The sequence below is a fragment of the Austrofundulus limnaeus genome, unplaced genomic scaffold (assembly GCF_001266775.1).
Source record: "Austrofundulus limnaeus strain Quisiro unplaced genomic scaffold, Austrofundulus_limnaeus-1.0 Scaffold9127, whole genome shotgun sequence".
NCBI classification, from domain to species: domain Eukaryota; kingdom Metazoa; phylum Chordata; class Actinopteri; order Cyprinodontiformes; family Rivulidae; genus Austrofundulus; species Austrofundulus limnaeus.
Window position 1 is genome coordinate 1 of NW_013961529.1, and position 447 is coordinate 447.

General features: G+C 42.3%; 1 non-coding gene across 1 annotated transcript; it reads right to left on the reverse strand.

Moving 5' to 3' along the window:
* Nucleotides 1-226: 226 nt before the first annotated feature.
* On the reverse strand, nucleotides 227-298 carry trnam-cau (transfer RNA methionine (anticodon CAU)). Its single transcript has one exon. It is a non-coding gene; the product is annotated as a tRNA-Met (tRNA).
* Nucleotides 299-447: the final 149 nt, after the last annotated feature.

Genomic DNA, 447 nt, shown 5'->3' on the forward strand with positions numbered 1-447 from the left:
GTGTTGAAACAGGGAAACAACTAAAACATGCAGGGCACTGAGGACCAGGTTTGAAAAAAACTGCTTAACTGAGCCTTTAATTTTGAAGATGCATAAAGATAAGAAATGGATGATCTGTGTATATTGCGGTGGGAAGCATTTTGACAGATGTGAATTCAAGAAAGACTTTCAGAGTAAAGTAGTCAATAACAAACCCATGTTGATGATTGTTGTGTCAAAGCTTGTTTAGCAGAGGATGGTTTCGATCCATCGACCTCTGGGTTATGGACCCAGCACGCTTCCGCTGCGCCACTCTGCTTGACATCACGGAAACAACTTGAACCCAAAATCCCTGGCTTAGGCTGACGCCTTTGTTGACGTTGCATGCAGACAAAATACAGCACAAAACTTGGATTTCGGAAAAACACAAATTCCCTGAATTTTGTTTACTGCAGGTCGATGGATCGA